We start from the raw sequence: 26,903 nt of genomic DNA, 5'->3' as shown, positions 1-26,903 counted from the left end.
GGACTCTACACCTGCAGATGATGGGGGCTTAAGTTTTTTTGTTTTGTGTTTTTTGTTTTTTTGGGTTTTTTACAAGCAATTTTTAGTTTTCTTTCCACCCAAAGTTCAAGGAAGAAGGAAGCCTATATTATAATATACCTGAACAAGTGGGTGAGGATTTTCAACTTCTTTTCATAAATTCAATAGACTTTGAAGGTTCTTGGTTTATGTAAATTTCTCATTCTAGCCCTGCTTTGAGTAGGTTCAAAGTCCTATCTTATTTTACTGTTCACCGTTAAAACTCTAGATTCCTGCTCTGGGATCTTATATACTAATCTTCTCCCTATGCCATCCTTAGCCAGCACTGTATTTATTTGTGCATGAAGCATATAAAAAAAACCCTCCCTTTTTGTGCATATAAGGATTTATTTATTTTTTCTTCTTTTGTTCACTTTGTAGCTACAGCCGCATTTCCTTCCAAAGGTTAATAGATCAGATTTCTGTGTATTGTCTATTGCTTAACTCTGAAACCATGACCCATTATGTTTCTAGGTTGTGTAAAATATTATTTAAGCATTTTGTGGTGGCCTAGAATACTGTCTTGCCAAGCAGTCACATTCTTATTCCAACATACCATAAATTTTCAACTTCTGTTCTTAATGGGAAAATGTAAAGATTAAAGGGTGGGATCATAGGAATCTCCTTGAGATAGAATCATTTCTTCTCATTATTCTCTTTGTTCTATTGTATGCACAAATGATTTGGGCTTCTGTCCACTATGTAGCTACCACTGCCTACTCCAGTCCTTACAGATGTTTTTTTTAAAGACTGGATATAAAATGGGACACAGGCTTTTTAACCTCATCTTTTCTTTGGTATAACTGAACACAAATGTATGAATCCTTTCATTTTAATAATTTTTGCATTAATTATTCACAGGGAAACAAACAGAAATAGCAATACAATAGATAGGAGGACTTGATAAAAGTTAATATACCCAAATGTTCTTACAATCATGGTCTTAGACCCTATTTTCTTCCAGAATTTCACTTCTATATTTATTTATGTATGTAGCACTAATAGTCTCCCAATCTTTGTGCATTCTGTGACATTCCCTCTTCTAAAGCCCCACACTTAAATTCATTTAAAATAGAAGTTTATCCCTTGTCTTTATTGTATAATTTCTTACTTTTGGAATTTCAAAACTGAATCTAAAATTTTATCACATATTAGGAATTATTGTCTCTTGACACCGATTCAACAGTTAATAGGAAGACTGAAATATAAACCAGTTCTCAGGGACATTGCCTGTACTAGCAGAGAGACAGAGAGAGACAGAAAGAGAGAGACAGAGAGAGAGAGAGAGAGAGAGAGAGAGAGAGAGAGAGAGAGAAAGAAAAAGAAAAAGAAAAAGAAAAAGAAAAAGAAAAAGAAAAAGAAAAAGAAAAAGAAAAAGAAAAAGAAAAAGAAAAAAAAAATCTTGCCAGTAAGGTGGTAGGTGAACTATTTCAAAAGGCAAGATCACTTTTTGGAGTAGGTTAAAGCCAATACCAGCATTTTTAGGAGAGATAAGTAAACCTATTATAAAACTCTTCCAAAATTCTGACCTATGATATACTAATCTGCATAGCTCCCTATGATAACATTCCTGCCATTTCAAAAACTGTCAACAGTTAGTGATTACCTATCGCAGGCATCAAGGTTTTAGTCAATCATATCCCTAGTCAAGAGGCACTTAAGAAGTCCTGGATGTCAGTTGGGTAACTGCATTAGAATATTTCTATCCTACTTTACCTTCATTATAACAGCTTAATTTATTTTCTCTTTTCTTTTTCTTTTCTTTTCTTTTCTTTTCTTTTCTTTTCTCTTTTCTTTTCTTTTCTTTTCTTTCTCTTTTTTCACATCCCTGAGGTATACTGCATTCAGAAAAGCCTTTGTCTGGATTTTACTTTACCTTCCTTTTTCCATCAACATACCCATGTCAAACTGAGAATAACTGATATCATATCTTATTAAAGACCATGGTTTTGTCATGTTTTACTTAGTCTCAAACTTCAGTCTCCATTATTGTTCACTTTTAGCTGCAACCACATTTCCTGACATAGGCTGAATATATTGGGTTTCTGTGTGTTGCTCTTGCTTGATTCTGAAACTACAGTCCCTTTATTTTAATATCTGGAAGCTGTCACCTGTCACTAGATATCACCATAATTACTTTTAAGTTTATTTATTTATTTTGAGGGATGGAGGGGGAAGAGAGAGAGAGAATCCCAAGTAGGCTCTGTACTGTCAGTGCAGGGCCTGATGCAGGGCTCGATACCACAAACTGTGAGATCATGACCTGAGTCAAGATCAAGAGTCAGATTGTTAACTGACTGAGCCATCCAGGCACCCAATATCATCATAATTCTTATGTTAATAAAATAAAATATTATATTATAAAATAACTAATAACTGAATATATAATAATAACTAAAATGTACTCTGTCCATTATGTGCCAGTAACCATGACAAGTAATTTGGATGCCTTATCTCATTTAACCCTCATATATATTATCCTCACTTTATATGAGGGAGCCAAATTTCAGATAACAAATAATTTAAACAAGGTCATACAGCTAATAATGTAGAAAATATTACTCAATCCCATTGTTGTGAACTCCAAATCTCAATCATACTAATCACTTTTAAACATTTTCTTGTCTGGATTTTCACCATAAGTGATTTTTTTTTTTTAACATTTGTTCATTTTTGAGAGACAGAGAGAGACAGAGTGTGAGTAGGGGAGTGGCAGAGAGAGGGAGACACAGAATCCGAAGCAGGCTCCAGGTTCTGAGCTGTCAACACAGAGCCCATCCTGGGGCCTGAACTCATGAACCATGAAATCATGACCTGTGCTGAAGTCATCTGACTTCAACTATATTCAACTATATTAAACTAAATCAGCCACCCAACCCCCCCACCATAAGTGATTTTTTAAAAAAACCCTAGCCATTAATCCTGACTCAATATTTCATGATCTTGGTTCTGACAGGAGGTTGTGTATCAAATGTCTTATTTTTCCATTAGAGTTACCCTTGGCTTTTTTCAATTTTTATGACCAATAGCTGTCAATGAAATAGCAGGACCAGAATCATCATCTTGATTGCTTTAAAATGACTTCTCTTAGCTCAGCTAGCTACTGTTTCTGGGGAATAAATTTAGTGAACCTACGGTATAAGCTCAATTCCATGATTAAAAGTTGTGGATTCTTTGTACCAAAAACAGACCCCTGTATTTTCTGTGTGACTTGTTTTAATTTAAAATTTTTATTTTTTTTATTTAAAATTTTTTTCATTTAAATTTTTCCTATGCCATTCTTAATCTGAGGTTCTCACTTGACTCCCGATCCCTGTCATTGGTCGGCATGTACATTGTCCCATTTACCCTTCTCTTTTCCTAATGCATCCGGAACTACCTCCTGCCCTCTCTGTCAAATTAAAGTATCTTTAAGAAGTTTCTTTCATCATTTATGTCAGTGGAGGCTCTACCAATCTTCATACTCCCAGATGGCTAAGAGATACTTTCATATCATTTTAATCATGTGCTTTTCATACCCCAAAGATTTTGACACTCATGAGATTATCTCTCATGCAGAGGTTGGGTTAGATAAGAAACTGTTAAAATTACATTATTTCTTTCAACTGTTGTTATAACTGTGGCTGCATCAAGAGTAAAATGATTTGGCTTTCTAGAGTTTATGCATGAAACCAGGTTAGGGAAGAGAAGAGGTAGAGTATTTCCCTTTGCAAAATGCTATGATAATAATATGGTCAAAATATGATCAATTCTTTGAGGCATGACTTCACTTCTATTGATTCAGTCATTAAGGCCATGGGTGAATGTGATCCATAGCATTTACCTCTCACTAAAACTCATAAACAAGGTTCCAATCTCAGATTTTATGTTCTATGATCTTAAATATGTAAATGGAATGGTTTTTGCTCACAGTTTATGTGATGAAATGACTAACTCAAGTATATAATATTACACAGAAGATCAAAAGTAAAGACACACTTAATTTCCAAATTAACCAAATTACTAAGATAATAGAGAACATCATGCTGCAACACATTTTTTTTTGTAAGTTTTGGTAGTAAGAGGATAGGAGGATCAAAACACATTCAAAATAATGGATAGGATACTATTCCATAGTCTGCAACACTACTAAATAAGGTAATCAACAAAAAATTGGAAGAGAAAATTCATTTTATATACAGGCATCCTTGTTTTATTATACCTTGCTTTAACTGAAGGTTTGCAGCAAACTTGCATCAAACAAATTTATCAGTACCATCTCTCCAATAGCATTTGCTGACTTAGTGTCTCTTTGTCACTTGCAATATTTCAAACTGGTGATTCTTGCAATATTTCAAACTTTTTCATCATCATTATTACGTTTGTTGTGCTGATTAGTGATCATCGTTTTTACTATTGTAATTGTTTTGGTGTGCCACAAATCTCACCCATATGAGATGGTGCACTGAATCCAAAAATGTTATATATGTTCTGACATCTCCACTGACTGGCTACTTACCCCCTCTCTTTCCCTCTCCTTGAACTTCTCTATGCCTGAGAAATAGCAGTATTGAATTGAGGCCAATTAATAACGCTACAATGGCCCCTAAGTGGTTGAGTGAAAGAGTCACATGTCTCTCATTTTAAATCCAAAGCTAGAAATGATTAAGCTCAGTGAGGAAAGGATGTTCAAAGCCAAAATAGGCTGAAATCTAGGCCCCCTGAGCCAAACACTTAGCCAAGTTGTAAATACAAAGTAAAGGTTCCCGAAGGAAATTAAAAACGCTACTCTAGTAAACACATGAATGATAAAAAAGTGAAATAGCCTTGTTACTGATATGGAGAAAGTTATAGAGGTCTGGGCAGATCAAACCAGCTACAACATTCCCTTACGCCAAAGACTTATCTCCAGAAAGCCTTGGGAGAGCTGAGGAAGCTATAGAAGGAAAGTTCAAAGCTAGCAGAGGTTGGTTTTGGAGGCTTACGGAAGGAAGCCATCACAATAATATAAAACTGCAAGTGAGGCATTAAGTGCTGATGTGGAAGCTACAACAAATTTTTCAGAAGCTCTAGCTAAGAAAATTAATGAAGGTGGCTGAATTAAACAACAGATGTTTAATCTAGACAAACACCTCTCTATTGGAAGAAGATGCCATCTAGGACTTTCAGAGCTGAGAAGAGAAGTAAATACTTGGCTTCACAGCTTCAAAGAACAGGCTGACTCTCTTGCTAGAGGCTAATGCAACTGGTGACTTTAAGTTGAAGCCAATGCTCATTGATCATTCCATAAATCGTTCTAAAATCCTTAAAAACTATGCTAAATCTACTCTGCCTATGCTCCATCAATGGAATAACAAAGCCTGGATGACAGCACATCTGTTCACAACATGGTTTATTGAATATTTTAAGCCTAATGTTGAGACCTACTGATCTGAAAAAAACATTCTTACAAAATATTATTGCTAATTGACAATGCACCCTGTCACTCAAGAGCTCTGTTGCAGATGTACAATGTGATTAATGTTATTTTCAAGTCTATTAACACAATATTCTGCAACCCATGGGTCATGGAGTCATTTTGACTTTTAAGTCTTATTATTTAAAAAATACATTTTGTAAGGCTACAGCTGTCATAGATAGTGATTCTTCTGGAAGATCTGGGCAAAGTAAGGTAAAAAACTTCTGGAAAGGATTCACCAATGCCGTTAAGAACATTTGTATTGAATAGGAAGAGGTCAACATGTCAATATTAAAGGAGTTTGGAAGAACTTGATTTCAGTCCTCCTGGATGACTTTGAGGAGTTCAAGACTTCAGTGAAAGTAGTAACCACAGATGTGGTAGAAATAGCAAGATAAGTAGAATTAGAAGCAGAGCCTGAAGATGGAACTAAATTGCTATATTCTCATGGTAAAACTTGAACAGGTGAAGACTTGATTCTTATGGATGAGTAAACAAAGTGATTTCTTGAAATGGAAACTACTCCTGTTTAAGATGCTGTGAAAATTGTAGAAATGACAACAAAGGATTTAGAATATTCCATAAACTTAGTTAACAAAGCAGTGACTGGGTTTGGCAGGAATGACTGCAATTTTGAAAGAAATTCTATTGAAGGTAAAATGCTATCAAGCAGTATTGTGTGATTGCTCAGGTCATGATCTCACAGTCCTGAGATCAAGCCCTATGTCGGGCTGTGCACTGGGTGTGAAGCCTGCTTAAGATTCTCTTTCTCCCTCTCCCTCTGTCCCTCCCCCACTTGCATGCACTTTCTCTCAAAAAAAAAAACATAATAATAATTATAAAAATGTGTACACAATTTTTTACCTTAAAATTGGAGAAATATCTTCTCATGTAAAATCATATCTAGCATTTCCTGTATCAAGTTCCAATAAAATAGTTTTAAAGACACGGAAGAAATTAAGAAATTTAAAAATGTACTGAGAGTCATAGCTGGAGGAAATCATAAGAGCAAGAACGGTAGAATAGAATGAAAAAGTACAATCTAATAGCTGACATACTCTTGAATCTAAAATGCAATCTGCCAGAAAAAAAATGGAATACATTTTTCTTCCTTTCTCTGTTTGCACCTCGGTTCAGAGAACAAGTTACATAACAACCAAAAAGCTAGAAAGTAAACCTAAGAATGTAAATTTTGTATAAAAGTGATCTGTAAGGTGAGTCATCAATATTACCCTTTCTATAGACATTGTTAGACTGATATTGCTGGAAAACAACTGAACACGAAATGTAAAGGGGTGCGGGATGACTGATGTAGAGGGCAGCTGGAGAGAAGGAGAATTACTATTACTAGCTTATTATATCTGGCATTTTTAGTTCACATAAATTAAGCACTCAATATAGGACAAAAACAGGAAGAACCTTGGCAACACTCATGCTAACAACTGTCATTTTTGTATGTCCTTCCAGTTTAGTGTCCTAGAATCAAGAATGAAGGTTAAGAAGAAAAAAAAAAAAAAAAAAAACACCAAAATGAAGGTTAAGGAATAGTCCACTTCAGCTCAGGTAAGCTATACCAGTGAACGCTTGCTAGGTATGAGACATCGAATGGAATGTTGAAATACCACTCTACACTCTAATTCTAGCTGTGATAAGGATTTTTATCTAAATTAAAAATGGAAAATAAGCAAGGCAAATCACCTGTCTATTGGCAAATTCCTGGTCTGGATAAATCTATTTTCAATAGAGAATAATTAAGCAAAAGGAAAAAAAAAATAAAGATTTCATTACTGAAAACTTACTAAAGGGAATACAAAATGGAATGTTTCCTAATGTCTCAAAGGAAGATATTAACTGAGAAAAAACAATTAGCTAAAAAAAAAAAAAAAAAAAAAAAAACAACTTTTGAAACTCTTTGAAATTCTCAACATGGAGACAACATGAGGTTCTTGAAAGATAATCAAAATCATAGCAAAAGGTCAGCTGGGATTTAAATATGCATATATGCAGCAATTGAGTATTTCAAATTGAAAAATGTTTTAAGAAAATTAAATCCCAACTGCAAAATTCACTTTTTAGTAAAGTATGTTACTAGCACAGAAGAAAAGTTGAAAAATTTTTTTTTCAAAATTCAAAATGAACAAACAGAAAAATGATTCTTTAAAAAGTAGAAGATAGATACAGGGGACATCTAACAGAAATTAAAAATTAAGCAATTCTGTCTAAAAACTAAGAAGCCAGAAATAAAAGTGATAGAAAAGCAAAAGTAAAAGCTTCTAAAACATTGGAAATTAGAGACCTGAATCTGTGTATTAAGATGATATTAGATTAGGGGCACCTGGGTGCCTCAGTTGGTTGAGTGTCTGGCTTAGGCTCAGGTCATGAACTCACAGCTTGTGGGTTCAAGTCCCACGTTGGGCTCTGTGCTGACAGCTCGGAGCTAGGAGCTAGAAGATAGGAGCTAGGATCCAGGATCCAGGGGCTAGGAGCTCAGAGGTCACAGCCTGGAGTCTGCTTTGGATTCTGTGTCTCCCTCTCTCTGCCCCTCCCCCACTCATGTTCTGTCTCTCTCTTTCTGTCAAAAATAAGCATTAATTTTATTTGTTTGTTTTAAAAGATGGTATTAAAGACTGTTAAGAAATAAAAACTAAAAACTTATGAATTACAAAGATGGAAAAGTCTGCAAGAATCTATCTAGAAAATTCATCTTATTTTTGTGTGTAAAATTACTTTTTAGGGGTGCCTGGGTGGCGCAGTCGGTTAAGCGTCCGACTTCAGCCAGGTCACGATCTCACGGTCCGGTGAGTTCGAGCCCCGCGTCAGGCTCTGGGCTGATGGCTCGGAGCCTGGAGCCTGTTTCCGATTCTGTGTCTCCCTCTCTCTCTGCCCCTCCCCCGTTCATGCTCTGTCTCTCTCTGTCCCAAAAATAAATAAAAAAGTTGAAAAAAAAAATTAAAAAAAAAAAAAAAAGAAAGTCAAAAAAAAATTACTTTTTATAAGGCCATAGGGGAAGAAATTTGGGGCATAGGAGTTGCTAATCTAAAAACACTACCATTAAGATGTGATCAACCAATAACAACTATTTTATTTGTTTTCAAATAATAAGTGTAACATTTGCTTCCAGGTATGATGGAGTAGTTTGTGGCATACCAACGCTCCTTTTGAGAGCAAATATAATGAGAAAATATACAAATCTTGACAGGCATTGGAGATCTAATGAATCAGCCTGGAATAGAGAGGACAAAATTCCCCACAGAGAATTATGAAAGATGAACTGAGATTCTGTAGCCTTTTTCCTTGGGGTATTTTCTGGCTCTGGCCACAAGGCAACTGTTTGAGAATCTGGATTTTGCCTGGGCAAAACATTTTGCTCACTGTTGGCAAGTAGAGATGGAACAGAGTGTGGTCATTCCTAAGGCTAAAAAGTCTTGAGAGATGACAAAGCAAGGAATGAGAATTTAGTCTAATGAGAAGGAAGGAATGAGCACTGAGCCATCGCTGAGCCTATTTTCCCTTCAATATTTGCTGGAAAGTAGAGATACATGGAGTATGAAGTTAAACAACTAAATAACATCTGGAAAGCAAAGCAGAAAGTTTAGTAGTCTCATCAGGTTAAGATGAGGATTACAGTCTAGAATCTTCCATGTGAAAAGGCCCTGGTGAAATTAGATGGAATTCCTACCAGTTTGGGCTCATACGTGAAGACAAATCAAACAAGATGGTTGTAGGCACTATAATGAGCAGGAGGGGCAGAGTGGTATACAATAGTAAACTGGACATCAACTAACATTTTACTTAAACTGTAAATGCCAAAAAACAACAATGACAACAACAACAACCCTTTATAGGGGCATTTGTTTTATTTTGTTTTTCCAAAGTGAGGACTTGAATCACCACAAGAGGGAGTCATAGGAGGATGACTGCATTAGGAAAAGGAAAATTCCTGGACTTTTCAGAAATTACTGGACTTGGGAACTGACATTAATCCTTTGTAACCCAAAATGCCATTTTGGTTTGCCATTCCAAGGAAGAGCTAGTGGATTGAATTTATTAATAAAGTTTTGGCTTAGGTCCATCTCATGATAGGGTTAGTGAATTTCTAAGTACATCTGTGGTTATAGCCTCACTTCTGGAAGGCAGTATACATATTCAAAACTAGAAGAATCCCCTTACTGGCTCAATGATCTATGAATTAAGAGCTATTAAGATAAGATTGGCTAGGGGAAACCCACTATAATTGCTTCTCCCTGTAAAAAGTTTATAGGAACAGACAAAAGATCCTGAACAGCCAACACAATATTGAGAACAATATCAGAGAACTGACACTACCTGACTTCAAGACTTACTATAAAGCTACAGGAAGAAGTGGCAGTAAAGAAAGTGTGGTAAAAGTGAAAAAAAATCAATAAATAGATCAATGCAACAAAATAAAGAGCCTGGAAATAGACCACAATAAATAAAGACAACTGGTCATTGACAAAAAAGCAAAGACAATACAATGAGCAAAGATAGTCTCCTCAACAAATAGTGCCAGAACAATTGGATGTACATATGCAAGAAAAAAAATTGAACATAGATTTTATATCCTTCATAAAAAGTAACCCAAAATGGATCACAGACCCATGTGTGCAAAACTATGAAAGTCACATAGGAGAAAATCTAAATGACTGGGTTTGACAATAACTTTTTAGATATAACACCAAAGGCATGATCCATGAAAGAAAGAACTGATAAGCTGGATTTCATTGAAATTAAAATTTTCTAAAAAATAAAATAGGGGTGCGTGGGTGGCTCAGTCAGTTAAGCATTCGACTTCTGTTCAGGACATGTTCTCACAGTCCATGAGTTCGAGCCCTGCGTCGGGCTCTGTGCTGACAGCTTGAAGCCTGGAGCCTGCTTTGATTCTGTGTCTCCCTTTCTATCTGCCTCTCCCTTGTTTGTGCATTCACTCTCTCTCTCTCTCTGTCTCTCTCTCTCTCTGTCTCTCTCTCTCTCATTCTCAATCTCAAAAATAAATAAACATTAAAAAACATTTTAAAAAATGAAAAATGAAATAAAAACTTCCTGCTCTGGAAAAGATTCTGTCAAGTGAATGAGAAGACAAGCCCAAGACAGAGAAAAAATACTTGCAAAAGATGTACCTGATAAAGGACTCTTACCCAAAATACACAGAGAACTCTTAAAACTCAATAAGAAATCAAACAACCAGAATAAAAAATGGACCAAAGACCTTAATATACACCTCACCAAAAAAGATACACAGATGGCAAATAAGCATATGAAAAGGTCCTCCACATTATATGTCATCAGGGAAATGTAATTTAAAACAATGAGATACCACCACACATCTATCTATATTAGGATTGGCAAAATCCACAACACTGACAACTGATGCTGCAAGAGATGAAGAGCAACAGCAAATCTCTTTCATTCCTGGTGGGAATCCAAACTGGTTTACCCACTCTGAAAGGCAGGCTAGTGCATTTTTACAAAGTAAACATAGTTTTATCATATGATCCAGCAATCGTACTCCATGGTATTTACCCAGAGGAGTTTAACATGTCCACACAAAAATTGGCATGTGGTATTTACACTAACTTTATTTATAATTACCAAAGCTTGGAAGCAACTAAGATGCCTTCAGTAGGTGGGTGAAAGGATAAATGAACTGTGGTACATCCAGACAATGGAACAGTATTCAATACTAAAAGGAAATGAGCTATCAAGCCATGAAAATACATAGAAGAATTTTATTTATTTTTTTTAATTTTTTTAACGTTTATTTATTTTTGAGACAGAGAGAGACAGAGCATGAATGCGGGAGGGTCAGAGAGAGAGGGAGACACAGAATCAAACAGGCTCCAGGCTCCGAGCTGTCAGCACAGAGCCGATGCGGGGCTTGAACTCACGGACGTGAGATCATGACCTGGGCCGAAGTTGGACACTCAACCGACTGAGCCACCCAGGTGCCCCAAGAATTTTAAATGTATATTACTACATGAAAGAAACCGATCTAAAAAAGCTACATACCATATGATTCCAAACATATAACATTCTGGAAATGACAAAACTATGGAGATGGAAAAGTGATCAGTGGTTGCCAGAGGTTGGGAGAGGGGAGCTGTGGCAAGACATGAATAGATGAAGTACAGAGGATTTTAAAGGCAGTGAAAATACTCTGACACTATAATGGTGAATATATGGCATTATACATTTGTCCAAACTCATAGAACATACAATACCAAGAGTGAATCCTAATGTAAACTATGGAGTTCAGATGATAATGATGTGTTAATGTAGGTTTATCAGTTGCAACAAATTATTACTCTGATGGAGGAGGCTAGACGTGTGGACAGAAAGTATATGAAAAAAATCTGTACCTTCTGCTCAATATTGCTGTGTACCTAAAACTGCTCTAAAAAACAAAGTCTTAAAATTCCTCAAAAAGCTACCACAGTTTGTCGGAAAAAATGTGCTTAGCCACAAAATAGACATCACGAGGTCAGAGCTAGTAGACATCTACATAGTCCCCCCCCCCTCCCAATTAATGTGATATGTAACTCATGGAGCAGCCTATGAAGTCATCATGTCTAGATGAAGTCATTACATCTGTCAAAGTTTCCATGTCTGACAACCGTAATCTCTTTAGAGTGGTGGCCTCCACTTAGTTCCTGCTTTCCAAATCATGAGAAACTTCCTTTTATTGGTGACTCTAACTTGGATCCATATAAGGAAGAGTATGCTCATGAATAATTCCAGTCTTTCACGTGGTGGTTATACCAAATAGGCAACAGACAATTCAGCCTAGTGCATGTCGTTGGAATCTCAACATCCATACACAGCCCTTCTAACCATATGAATATAGGAAAAACAAAAAACAAACAACGAAAAAAAACAGCTTCATGCTTCTGCCTAGCCTGACACAACTACCCCTTATACAATGTGCTAGAATTATGTAAACAAAAAAGAAATCCAAAATAATTTAAATAACACCTGAAATGGAAGCAGTGAAAGTAAATTTTCCTACTTTCACTCTAGGTTTCTTACTACATTTGATATTATTTCATGTCTGCTTTAGTCATCAAAATAAACCAATAAAATTTAAATAGCAACTGACCAAATGCCTTGTAAAAATTATTTTACTCTACTTGTTTATTTCTTTATAAATCTTTGTCAGCATGCTCATCTGAAAATATTTTTTGGTGTTTTTATTGTTATTTTGTTGTTTGAGTAATATGCCTTCTAAAACAAACAGATGGGATATTTTATAGTAGAAAACACAAATAAATATTTTATTGTAGGTGTTTTTCTCTGTCTTGTAGTGTAGGATCCATCACTCACACTGCACAGCCTTCTCTACATAAACGTCTCCAAAGAAGAGCCATGCCTGCTTTTTACCTTGCCCAGTGCCTCATCCATAGTGGATACTCCATAATGGATAGATGATGGGTAGATGGCTAGATGGATGAATCAAGTAATTGATAGACTGATGGATAATTTAAGATTGCTATATATTCTATTTATAATTCTCTTACCTCCTTTTGTTCCTTTAGGGCTTTACAATATCATCTCCTCCTCCTTTCAAATAACTCACAAGTGGATCAATTTCTCAATTATGAATTTATGTTAACGAATCTGCTTGCTAAAAGTGTAATGTTTATGACAATAAGACCCATAAAATTACAGATAGCATCTTTTGATGTAATATTACTATTACATTTAAGAAGAACCATTTTTAACAGTTTTTTGAAGAACAGAATATGGCTAATCCTGTTTAACTCTCTTCACTATTTTTTTTTTTTTGGTTACCTAATCTTTTAGTGTAATGAAAACACATTAAAAAGATAGTCACCACTATCCCATCAATCCTTCTCTCCTTACCCTGTGTTCTTGGCTCTGTGTATGCATAACTGCAATTAGAGAATATTTTTGGCAGGTATTGTGACTATTCGCTTGATACAGTTTACTTACACCATCCTACATTCTTCTACATTCTTCATTTTTCTTAATTAAAAATATGCTGGGGCGCCTGGGTGGCTCAGTCGGTTGAGCGGCCGACTTTGGCTCAGGTCATGATCTCGCGGTCTGTGAGTTCGAGCCCCACGTCGTGCTCTGTGCTGACAGCTCAGAGCCTGGAGCCTGTTTCGGATTCTGTGTCTCCCTCTCTCTGACCCTCCCCCGTTCATGCTCTGTCTCTCTCTGTCTCAAAAATAAATAAACGTTAAAAAAAATGTTTATTTTTCCCTTTTTCTTTTTAGGTATCCTCCCCACCCTACATCTTGTTTTTTCTTTTTAGTAGCAGTGTTTCACTGTTTCACTTTCATGAAGTAGTCTTTTATATATCTAGACTATCTTATATTTGCATTGTATACTATGTCATTTCAGTACTTACTTTTTTCTTATATGTTATTGTTCTTAGATCATATATAAATATTGCACTTAAGTAACTTTTTCTCCAACCTAACCATCAATTGGCTATTAATGCCTTCTGAAAAAAAATATAGTAGTTTTGGTTTTCTTTCTAAGTACCCTCACAACAGATTATTTCTAACAATTTTAAAGCTTTACAATTAAGAGTTTGGTGTCAGCTACTCTATAAAAATTAGTCTATCTTTTCATCAGAAACAACATTCTTTTCCTCTTAAACCATTTCCAAAAGTAGATGTTCTCTTTGACCATATGTTATTACTATATTATAACAAATACAGGTCATATACTGAAATGCTATTTTCCTTTGTTGTATTTCTAATTCAAAAGTATCTATATATAGTTCAATTCTCTAAATTCACACAGCCATTTACTCTTGTGTTTCTGTATTTAGCAATATACTAGGCTAAACTACTTCTCACTAGTTTAAAGGAATTAAGTATGTGAAATGGAATAACAAGTAATATATATCTAATGTCTCTACAGGATATCTAACATGAAATATGTGGATAAAAATATGACAGCATAAATTGTAAGAGACAATGTGCTAAAGCAAACTTGGCTAGTCATTGTCCTTTGCCAAGAACAAACATCTGAAACATTTCATTGGTAGAAGGCTTGGGGTGAGTAGGGTAGGAACTTCTTTTTCTTCTAATAAAAGTCCACTGAAACACCAACAACTTCAACTAAATTGTTATTACTGGGAAAATATTTTAGTAATTAGAGCTTTCATAAACATACTCTATAATAAGATGTTACAAAACATTATAGGTGTTATTGTCTCTCTTCTTTATAAGGCATCTTTCTTCTTTATTTTGGGGGTGACCTAAAAATCTGTTTCTGGGGAATCAATGCTGCTTTCCAGTTGACTTACTCTCCATTTTGACATATGGTTTTGAATTAACTCATTCAAATTCTACAAGCTCTTCTTAAGTACCTAACAGAATAGACCAACAGATTTGCTTCTTAGTTGGAGTTACAAACTCTCATCCAAATACCTAGATGTATGTTCTCCCAAATCCTAGGTGACTTCTCAGATACCTCAAGTCTTCATTTCTTTCCCATAAATTCCAGCTTTCTGCTGCCCTCTCCTGGCCTACTATGGCATACAGACATTTATAATCCTGAGTTTTACATTAGGAGGAAATAAAACAATTATTCTAAAATTTTAATGTGTAACAAAATCTCCAGAGAGCTTGTGAATAAAATTTAAATTACAAAGCCTATATCACCCAGAGATTACAATTCTGTGTATCTGAGGTCGGGGTTATAAATGTACACCTTTAATAATGTTATTCTGAATCATGTGAACTATAAACCATAGTAAAAAACTCTGGAATAGGCAAATTTGACCCAACATCTTGGCTACAACATTTTGATTGGAAGAACAAGACTTCATGTTATTAATTTAGCAAAGAAGTTATTTGCATGTTTTTCAATTATTTAATTTTTAATATAATAGCTAAACATAATCATCTTAGATTTATATATTTGATATTCAAAATAGAGCAAAATTTAAAGGAATATAAATACCTAGGGAAAAGTAGATGCAATGGCTTCTAACTTTTATACATCGACTATATTTTATTCTAAAAGTTATCTCCTCTGCTCAATTTTGAATTTGGCTGGTCATTATGACATATCAACTCTTTCTTGCTATAATCAAATAATTCTAATACATGTCACTGATCTTATCTGCACATATTGGGTCTTTAAAGATTGAATCTATCTAAAAAAATAAAAAAACATAAAAACTGTTCAAGTGAATAATAGGCACAATACCAAATTCATTTCTCACTGATGCCTATAACAACATTTTCTGCCTCAATCTCTAAATTTGTAAATCATAACCTGAGTCTCATATCAGACTTATCTGAGAGCTTTAAGAATATATCCATTTTGGGGAGCCAGTCTTGGGCACTCCCTATGCCTCACCTTCATTTACTGCCATTTCTATCTTGGAAGTACAGATAAAATGTGCGATTTCTAAACATAGAGTAAAACTGACTGGAAGATATTTATAGTTTAGATATAGCTGGTTGGCTCAGGATTAAGAAAGACAAGATACCATTAAAGCAGTCTACTATTATTTTATCATTAATCATTAGAAGTCTGATGTTTTCCAAAATATTGCTAGTGAAAGGATCCTTGAGCCCTTGTTTGTTTGTTTTTTTAATCTCCAAAGCAGTTGAGAAAATAAAAAGCATACTACAACTTTTTGTTTTCCTCTGTCCATTGCTTTTACTAATAACATATAGTTATCTTACTTTCCTACTTCTGATTCCGGAATTGAAATATACTTTTGGTTAGTCTTAACTTGGATAACATATCTGATATGCAGCCATACAGTACAAAGGATTGGAAACAAATACATCATCATATAAAAATGAAATTCTAAAATAATTATTATATAGTTAAAGTTTTGAATAAATTATCAGTGGGAAGTAAAATGGCTTTATATCACAAATGAACAAAGAAGCTTTCTGAATTTGGGCTCATCAGTATGAATTTGTCTAAAATATGGATTTAGTATCTTAAAATAAAATAGAAATCTAAATAGTCATCAGTTTCTAAAGCTAGAATAAGTTTACAGTTTATGAACTAAACAACTAGGTACATTTTTGGTAACTTGTCACTAAATAATAATAAACTGCAATGTATATTATAACGTAAAAGTAATGATTATCTAAATTTACAACTTGGAAGTATCATAAAAATGTTAAATTTCTGCCTTCTTTCTTTAAATAATTTAGATTGTAAAAGAAAGAATAAAACTCAGTCAGGTTTGCAGGTTTGTATTTAAGTCTTTATTTAATGCATATTTTTAACTGAAAGAGATAAATTTAAGTAAAAATTTGGACTGCCTTTTATATAAAGACAAAATCCTGCTGTGAGATGGCCCTAATCATAAATCCTGTGCCCAGTCCTTTCTAGAAATGAGTACACATACATGAGCTACAGAAGTTGTTATACCTAGTAGTTTGTACACCCTCTATCTTAGGGATAATAAACCCACATTTGTGGACAAAGTTCTCAAAAAGCATGCTTGTCTTGAGACCATTGGAAAAGTGGGCTTGTTACCCCCCAGAGTGTCAGGGAGTTTATGAAGAAAAAAAGGTAGTATATTTAGGCTGAATAAAGAGAGATAGTGGAAGGCCTTCTTTCCAGAATACTATTACAATCACAAAGTTTTTGGTGCAAGGAATTTGTTATAGAAAATAGTGAAGTACCTGCTCATTTCCCACACGCCACTGTGGTGACAGACGACTACATAGGCATATTAACTATGTGCAATTTTCCAGAAATGACAGGGAGACCTTAAGATTCTCAAACGTTACAATCCATGTTTAACTAAATTTCTGGATCACTAAGGGGTGACAGCTTACAACTGGTTTAATAACAGATTAACATGATACTTTTAGATTTAGTAAAATTCATTTACTCATTTTATTATGCAACACCACCAATGGAAGTGTGTATAGTCACTGAAAGAAATACTTCCCCATACACACATGTCCTAAAGAAGTGTATTCCTCAAATGGCCTAAACTCCCTAAAAATGGGGAGAACCTTGAAACGAGAGGTATGTTGAACCTTGGCATCTGCAGATGCTACACCACCAAGCGCCAATGCCTCATGCGTAAACGAGTGAGCACAAAATGAAGTAGGGAACCTGAATTGGGGGATACAAGCATGTGACCATATAGAATCTCAATACAAATGAGGTGTCTGATTGTTCTTTCCATATCCACTTTATATCCACTTTCAGAAAACTCTTCCCTTCCCTTCCCTTCCCAGGTATAGACTATCCTCTCTCCTCCACTTCCCATCTAATTTTCATAAAAAGTATTATCTGTACCTGGGTCCATTTCTCTCTTTTTTCTATTCTTTCCTCAACTCACCGCAATTTTTTTGTTCCCATTATACCTTTAAAATATATTTAGCAAGGTGATCAATGATTACCATGTGGCTAAATCTAATGGGATTTCTTTTAACTCATAAGTATTTTCTTTCTTTAGAATTTTCTTTTCCATCTACTTTTCTGACACAACCCTCAAGTAATTTTTTTTCTACCTCCTCTCGCTTCTTTTTTGGCTTTACCAATTCATTTTTGTTTACCTGATACAGTATTTCAACTCAGGATCCCAGTTCATGAGTCAGCAAACTATGTCTTATGAATCAAATCCAACTTACATTCTGATTTTGTAAATAAGGTGTTTGTGTGTAAATAAAGTGCTATTGGAACAAAGCCAGGTTAATTAATTTATGTATTGTCTGTGGCCAATTTTGTATAACAGTGTCAAGATGTATAGTTGTGGCAGAGCTTATATAGCCTTCAAAGCCTAAAATATTTATTATATACATAGCCCTTCACAGAAAAAAACAAAACAAAACAAAACAAAACAAAAACCTTACCCCAGTCCTGGTTATTGTATTCTGGTATTTTCCTAATCATTTTTATAAGACATCACATTGACTCCCCTGCCTCAAAATCATATCTATACACAGGACAACTTTGAAATTTATATCTTCTGTCTAGACACACCTTAGAATTTCACATTTTGATATCTAGCTACATATTTGCTACTTTTAATGAAATGTCTCAAACTCAGACTCAAAACTGAATTTATAATCCCATACATACACACAAAGCTGACCTCATCAGTTCCCACTCTTAGTGAATATCACCACCAATATTCAATTGCTTGAATCAGAAAACTGCCATTTACAATAGTCCCTCTCTTTTCACCATGCCTAAGGTAACCAGTACAAAGTCTTAGCAGTTCTACTTTTTAATATCTCTCAAGCTATCTAATTGTACCTATAACTCCATCTCCTTATAAGCACTCCTAGACTCTTATAATAACCTCCTAATTCCTAGGGGTCCCTACCTCCAGTGAAATTTCTACTACTCTATCTTCTCATATTTTTTTTTCAAAATGTGAACCTGAGTGGGGTCCCTGGGTGGCTCAGTCAGTTAAGCATCCGACTTCAGCTCAGGTCATGGTCTCTCGTGGTTTGTGAGTTCGAGTCCTGCTTGGGCTCTGTGCTGACAGCTCAGAGCCTGGAGCCTGCTTTGGATTCTGTGTCTCCCTCTCTCTCTGCCCCTCCCAGCTCATTCTCTCTCTCTCTCTCTCTCTCTCTCAAAAATAAACAAAAGAAATTTTTTAATGTGAACCTAAGTATTAACTACCCACAGCAAGATATAATTCTAGTTAACATACTTATGGTATGCCAGTTTGATGTTTTGTTGTTTTGTTTTACTTCCGCTATAGGGAGAATATATGGCTTATAGAACTCAGATATTTAGAAACTCTCTAAAATAATTGCACACTAATATTTAAACTTTTAAACTACTACCTAAATGGTCTAGTGATATACAGCTACATATTCAATGGTAAGTTCTATATATAACTTACATAGCATTCGTGGTAGAATGCTTTATTTATAAAGCCAGAGTACCACTGCAAACTCTTCTAGCAAGCATTATAAATTCCAAAAATTTAATCTTTCTGGATTATTCTTAGAAATCCTATGCTTTCCAACTTGTGTATTTCTGATAAGCTATTATATATCAAATTTGAATGTAAAAGACTTAAAAAAAAATCCCTGCCCAGCATTCTGTCCACAGTAACAGGGCCAGTTTTACGCACATTAAATCTGGTACTTATCAAACCAGCCACCCCTTCATTTCCCCAGGATCCTGGCATATAACTTTACCTGTGTTAGCCCATTCCTGAATTTCCACATCATTTTCAGAAAATGGTGGGTTCTAAATTACACACTGAAATCTGGGTAAGTATCTCCAATAATGCCATGAGATAACATTCTATTCTATGTCTACAATGCAAAATAAGCAATTTGTCAATTATACAATGAACTTAAACAGGTATTCTTGGTGACCCACTATGCAGGACCACCCAACACTATCTCCCTTTTCTCTTTGCTTCCAAATTTATCCTAGGTTTCACCAATCCCCTAGGGACAAATGCTACATGATTTAAATGGCACAAGCCTATTCCTACACTTCCAGGAATAAAGTCACCTGCTTCTCTGATTGCCCGAGAAAGGAACATATGCCCGATGTTTGGGAAATTTATAGCAACTACAAAACATGAGCTGAGACCAATTAAGCTTGCCATATCAATAGTGAATCTAAGCCTGTATATAAGTTTAATTAATTACTCATTCACTCATTCAGTAAGTATGTGGAGTTCTATTATTTGCCAAACTCTTCTAAATTTGAGGAATAGAACAAGAAACAGAAAATAATTTTATGGTGGAAGGAAACAGATAACATACACATGCCTAAGTCAGACATATAATATGCAAGTTGTTATAATTGTTTTGGAAAAAACATAAAACAGGAAGGAAGGGGTAAGGAGTGCTTACTCCTGAATGGTATGTGAAAAGCACAAGTGATGTTATTAAATGGGGGAAAAATGTCCTGGTCAATAAAACATTGGTGATGGGCACTTTAGTTGCTCAGAAATATCATGAAGACTAATAAGTCTAGAGCAGTTTTAGCAATGGAGAGAATAATAAAAGGCATCATCAAAGGGAAATAGGATAGGTTATACAGGGCTTTGCAGGGCATTATGCAGCCATTGGCTTTTTTGGGGGGTGAGATGAGAAGTTAAGGGGATTTTAAACATAATATTTTTAATATGATATGTTTTTTTAAAGGACCACTCTAGATTCTGTGCCTATAGAAAGAAAAGGGTGGAATGAACAAAACCAGTTAAAAAGCTATGGCAAACTTCTGTTGAGAGATGATAGTGGCTTATATCATGTGCAATGGTGGAAATGAGGTAAAGTATTTAAAGTTTGGATAAATCCTGAAAGTTGGGTCAATAGGGCTTGTAACTAGAATAGATGTTAAATATAAAATGAAGAGAAGTCAAAGATGTTGCTGACATGAACGGATGGAAGGATGGATTTGACTGAGAATAGAAAGATTGTGTGAGAGACAGATTTGGGGGGAAGGTGAAGAGTTTCATTTTGGACATGTTAATTTTGAGACGACTATTAAATCTCCACTAGATTTGTTGTATGTGCTTTTGGATATGAGAGTCTCAAATTCAGATGAGAGCATCTATATGAAGATATATATTCAAGAGTCCTTAGAGTACAGATGGTATTAGAGACCATAGACATAATGAAATTGGTGAGAGAATTAGTGTAGAGATGGAAGAGTTTGGAGGACTGAGCTCTGGGTCACTCATGCCTCGTGGTTGAGGAATGGGGAAAACCAGCAAAGGAGACTGAGAAGAGACAGCCAATGAGATATGAGGAAAACGTGGAGTCAAGAATACAAGTGAAGATCCTGTTTCAGAAAGGAAAGAGTGACCAGTTAATTCCTTCTGATAGGTCAAGTAAGATAAAGATTACCATCACCATTAGACTTAACAACATGGAAATCATTGGTGATTGTGAGAAGCATATTTTCCATAGAATGGTGAATTTTAAAAGCCTGATTTAAATCGTTTGCAAAAAAGAAAGTACCGGCAGCACTTTGGAGGAGTTTTTGCTGTAAAGTGGTAGATAATAATGAGTCAATAACTGAAGGGAAATGTGGGATGTTAAGAAGGATTTTCCCATAAAAAACTGAACCATGTTTGGTTGCAGATAAAAATGCTTTTGTAGAGAGGACACATTGATGATGTGGAGAGTAAAGAAAAAGACTGTCTTTTGGTAGGTGAGATGGGGCTAGAGGCTCGTGAACTAATAGAATGTTGCACCAGATAGGAAGACAGAAGCATCCATATTAATAGGAGGAAAATCAGAGTATAAGACCATAAGAATAAGCAAATGGATAATATGTGTTAATATACTTGGAGAGGAGTGTTACAAGTTCTCTTCTCAGTGAAACAGGAAGAAAAATAATTGGGGATAACAATGGGGGATGTGTTAAAGACTCAAAGAGAAAGGATAGGATATAAAACAGTTTTCTAAAATTTTTAATGTTCATTTATATTTGAGAGAGAGAGCAGGGGAGAGGCTGAGAGAGACAGAGACAGAATCCCAAGCAGGCTCCAGGCTCTGAGTTGTCAGCACAGAGCCCAACATAGGGCTTGGGGGCTAAAACCCACAAGCCCTGAGATCATCACCTGAGCCAGTCAGAAGCTTGACCAACTGAGCCGCCCAAAGGGCCCCTGAAATAGTTTTCTGAAAGGACAAGAGAATAAGGTACCAATATCAACTGGTGCCACTGAGAGCCCATTGGTAATTAGTATTTGGTTTTCTCTAAGGTGGTGATTCTGCCACATACATACAAAATGGGGGGAAAAGGGCAAGGAATTTCAATGATTGTGGAAGGAAATGATTATAATGATGAACCATGGATGGGGATAATTTCTGCTCGGCTTTTATATCAAAGGTAAAGCTTAACAAATTTTATTTATTCAGGTGCTGTCAAGGTATTTATATGCTAGTAAGTTTCTAATAGAAGCAGGTATTAATAAAATAATCAAAGAAAAAAAAGGTAAAGTTCCTATGGTAATAAGTACTACAAAGGAAATGTGCATGTTCCTATGAAAGCGTATAATAGCAGAATTTAAACATTTTGGAAGTCCAGGAAACTTTTGGAAATTAAGTTGTGGTTTGAAAAATAAGTAGAAACTGACTATAAAACAAACAAACAAAAACAACAGAGTGGGGAGCGGAGCTCAGTGTTATGGAGTCTCAGAAATTGTAAACAGCGCAGGCAAATACGCTGTGGTAGGAGAGAGTATGGTATTTATCAAGGAATGAAAAAAAATCTGGAGATATGAGAGTAAGAAGGATCAAGTTTCAGGATGAGGCTTAAGACATAGAAAGAGGTCAGATAATATAGAGCCTTATAATTAGGGTAAGCATATAATTTATTGTCCAAACTAGATACCTCTATAAATGAAAAGGCATGTGAATGAAACAATTATACTACCAGGATCACAGATAGGAATGGAACTGTGTTGGACCATGAGGCATGTAGTCAACTTACTGACATAGCATTAATAGGCCCTAATACTTTATACTAAGAGGAATAGGAAATGATTGAGCACTCTTAATGTAGAGAGGTGATATAAACACACTTGAATTTGCAAAGATCACTTTGGCCAGTGTAGAGATTAAAATGGATAAACTGCAGATTGCTTTTTAAAAAGTACTTTAAGCAGATCACACAGGAAATAATGGAAGGGTGCTGATGGAAATGGAGAGAAAGGATCAATTCAAGATATATTTATGAGGCAAAATTGACCCAACTTTGGAAAAGTACAGCTTTAGAAGGTGTTAAAACAGACTAGGACGTTTATGGCTTCAAATATTGGATGAATTGTGGAAATATTTCCTGGAATAGGGAAAATTCAAGAAGAAAAAAAAAATAGGAGAAAGGTCATAAGCCCAATTTTGAAAATGTTGATTTGGGGGCATTCTTGAGACATCTAGAAATAGATATTTAGTAAACCATTGGATATATGTGTGCAGCAAATAAACTCAGATTTTATGCTATATTAATTTCATCTGCTTCTTACATCAAATTACTATCCAATTCTAAAGAGTAGAGATTTCCAAAATGCTAAGAAATTTAATCTCTAATATTTCTGCTATTTTCTTTGACTATCAGGTTTTACTGCCCTTTGCTTCACATATTCAACCACCTTTCCTCTCCACCCACACCCCCCCATCATACACACACACTCTGAACTCCTGGCAACCAATGATCCCTTTTATGTCTCTACAGCTTTGCCTTTAACAGACTATCTCAGGAACAGAATTATAGAGTAGTTAGCCCTTTCAGACAGGCTTCTTATCTAAAAATATGCACTGAAATTTATCCATGTTTTTACATGGCTTAATACAGCTCATTCTTTTTATCACTAATTAGTGATATGTAATTACACTAATTACATTAGTGATAATGTAATATCACTATTACATTATTATGTGACATACATAATATATTGTGTGATATAGTATAGATACATCAAATGTTATTTGTTCACCTATTAAAGGACATATTTTTTGCTTCCAATTTTTGGTTACTGTCAAAAAAGCTTCTACAAACATTAACATATAGATTTTTGTGTAAACATACATTTTATAATCAGTTGGGTAAACTCCTAGGAGCATGATGGATGGATTGTATAATAAAACCATGTTTAATTTACCTTTGTAAGAAAATGACAAATAGTCTTCCAAAATGGCTTACCATTTTGTGTTCCTACCAGCAACGAAGGAATTTCTTTTGCTCTGTATCATCACCAATAACGAATTTGTCTGTTTAGGGGTTTTACCCTTTCTCATAGTTGGTTAGTTCTATCTCATTGTTTTAATATGCAATATCTTAATTTCAAATGATGTTGTGCATCCTTTCATATGCTTCTTTGATATATGTATATCTTCTTTGGTGAGGTGTCTGCTCAGATTTTTGTCCATTTTTAATTGGATTATTTGTTTTCTTATTATTGAATTTCAAGACATTTTTAAAAATATATTTTGGGTACATGTCCTTTATCAGTTATGTGTTTTGCAAGTATTTTTCTCTAAGTTTGTGTTTTGTCTTCTCATTCTCTTCACTGAGTCTTTCAGAACATACAGGTGTTTTGTTTTGTTTTGCTTTGTTTTAAGTCAAGTCTGATTTACCAACCTTTTCTTTTCTTTTTTCCCATGACCCATGATTTTTGGTATTTCATCTAAAACCTCATCATCACACCCAAGGTCTCCTTCTAGAAGTTTTATTGTTTGCATTTTATACTTAGGTCTATACTCTATTTTGAGTTAAATTTTATGAAAGGTGTAAGATCTGTGTCTAGGTTCAATTTTTGCAAACGGATATTCATTTGTCCCAATACTGTTTGTTGAAAAGAATTTTATTTTTCTAACTTTGAAAGAAATTCCAATTTCCTTGAATTGAATTTATACTTTTTACAGACCAGTTGAATATATTTGTGTATGTCTGTTTCTGAGCTCTCTATTCTAGGGCATTGATGTATGCATTAATCACTTTGCCAATATCACACTGTTTTAAATACTATAACTTCAAAAGAAGTCTTGAAATCAGGTAGTGTGATTCCTCCAACTTTGTTTTTTTCAGTACTATGTTGAGTATTTCATGTCTCTTGCTTTCCATAAGAACCTGAAAATCAGCTCGTTATTATCTACAAAATAGTTTGCTAAGATTTTAATTAGAGTCCTACCGAATCTATAGATGAAATTGGAGGAAATATTAACAATGGTAATGATATTGAATCTTCTCAGTCATTGGAATTTTTTATCTGAATATTCTTTGATTTCTTTCATCAGTATTTTGTAGGTTTCCATATTTAGGTATTCAGGTCCTGCACATATTTTGTTAGATTTACACCCTAGTATTTCCCATTTATTTATTTATTTATTTATTTATTTATTTAGTGCTATCATAAGTAGTATTGCTTTTTTAAATGTAATTTCAAAGTGTAATCAACTGGTGCTAGTGTGCAGGAAAACAACAGACTCATCTATTATCTTCGTATCTTTCAAACTTGCTATCCTTACTAGTTCCAGGGGTTTTTTGTACATACTTTGATATTTCTAGATAGACAATGAATAAAGACAATTTTATTTCTCCCATTTCAATCTGCACATGTTTCATTTTCTTATCTTCGTGCACTAGCTGGGTCTTTCAGAGAGGTCATGCTGGCCTTATTCTTGATCTTTGGGGGAAAGCAGCCAGCCTCTCATCATTGAATATGATATTAGCTGTAGTTTTTTTTGGCATGTTCTTTTTCAATATGAAGAATTTCTCCTTTTTCTTAGTATGCTGAGAGGTTTTTTAAATCATGAATAGGTGTTATATTTTATCAAATTATTTTTCACTGTCACTTGATATAACAATATTGTTTTCTTCTTTAGTCTATGTGTATGGTAAATTACGTTTTCAATTTAAAAATTCTAGACATCCATACATGAAATTAAACCCTTAATTACACACTTATTTGTGCTATATAATTTTTTAAAAATCATTGCTAGATTCAGTTTGGTAATATTTTGCTGAGGATTGTTGCATCTCTGGTTATGAGTGATGCTGGCCTGTAGTTTTCCTTTCTTGCAATGCCTTTATCTGGTTTTGACATCATAACACTGACCTCATAGAATGAGTTAGGAAGTGGTCCCCTAGCTTCTATTTTCTGAAAGAGATTGTGGAGAACTAGTATATTTTTCTTTAAATGTTTGGAAAGATACATAAGTAAAAGCATCCGGACCCAGAGCTTCCCTTTTTGGAAGGTTATTAATTGTTGATTCAATTTATTTAAAAATACTTGGGCAATTTATGTTATCTGTTTCTTCTGTGTCAGTTTTTATTCTTTGTTTCTGTCAAGGAATTGGTCTATTAAATCTAAGTTATCAATTTGTGGACACAGACGTGTCCATTCTATTCCTTTATTATCCCTTAATATCCATAGGATCACTAGTGATGACTTCTCTTTCATTTATGATATTGACAGTTTGTGTCACCTTTTTTATCTTAGTCTAGCTATAGGGCTATCAAGTTTATTGATCTTTTCAAACACTAACTATTGGTATTGGTTTTGTTGATGTTCTTATGTCTCTGTTGTAAATTTTAATTCTTGTTCAAATTTCTATTATTTACTACCTCTGCTTGATATATGCTTCCATTTCTCTTCTTTTTCTAGTTTCCTAAGAAAGGTTAGTTTATTTTATATACCTCTCTAATATATTAATTTAATGTTATAAATTTCCCTCTAAACACTGCTTTGTTGCATTCCACAAGCTTTAATAAGATATATTTTTATCTTGATAGAGTCCAAAATATTTCTTTTAATTTCCTTTGAAACCCCTTCTTTGACCCACAGGCTGAATGTGTGTTATTAATTTCCACATATTTAAGGATTTTCCAGGTATCTTACTGTTACTGAATTTTAGTTTTGTAGTTAGAATATATTATGCTTTTTAAATTTTTTTTAATGTTTGTTTATTTTTGAGAGAGAGAGAGAGACAGAGCA

Source organism: Neofelis nebulosa, chromosome 7, assembly GCF_028018385.1.
Source record: "Neofelis nebulosa isolate mNeoNeb1 chromosome 7, mNeoNeb1.pri, whole genome shotgun sequence".
NCBI lineage: Eukaryota > Metazoa > Chordata > Mammalia > Carnivora > Felidae > Neofelis > Neofelis nebulosa.
Note: the sequence above shows the minus strand (reverse complement) of the source record.